The following is a 339-nucleotide window of genomic DNA, read 5'->3' as shown; positions in this document are numbered from 1 at the left end:
CCATATGAACTTCAAAGCAGTTTTTTCCAATTCTGTGAGGAAAGTCATTGGTAGCTTGATGGGGATGGCATTGAATGTATAAATTATCTTGGGCAATATGGCCATTTTCACAATATTGATTCTTCCTATCCATGAGCATGGTATGTTCTTCCATTTGTTTATGTTCTCTTTTATTTCACTGAGCAGTGGTTTGTAGTTCTCCTTGAAGAGGTCCTTTACATCCCTTTTAAGGTGGATTCCTAGGTATTTTATTCTCTTTGAAGCAATTGTGAATGGAAGTTCATTCATGATTTGGCTCTCCGTTTGTCTGTTACTGGTGTATAAGAATGCTTGTGATTT

The sequence above is a fragment of the Colobus angolensis genome, unplaced genomic scaffold (assembly GCF_000951035.1).
Source record: "Colobus angolensis palliatus isolate OR3802 unplaced genomic scaffold, Cang.pa_1.0 Scaffold439, whole genome shotgun sequence".
NCBI classification, from domain to species: domain Eukaryota; kingdom Metazoa; phylum Chordata; class Mammalia; order Primates; family Cercopithecidae; genus Colobus; species Colobus angolensis.
The sequence above is the reverse complement of the archived record's forward strand: the minus strand, read 5'-3'. Positions refer to the sequence as shown.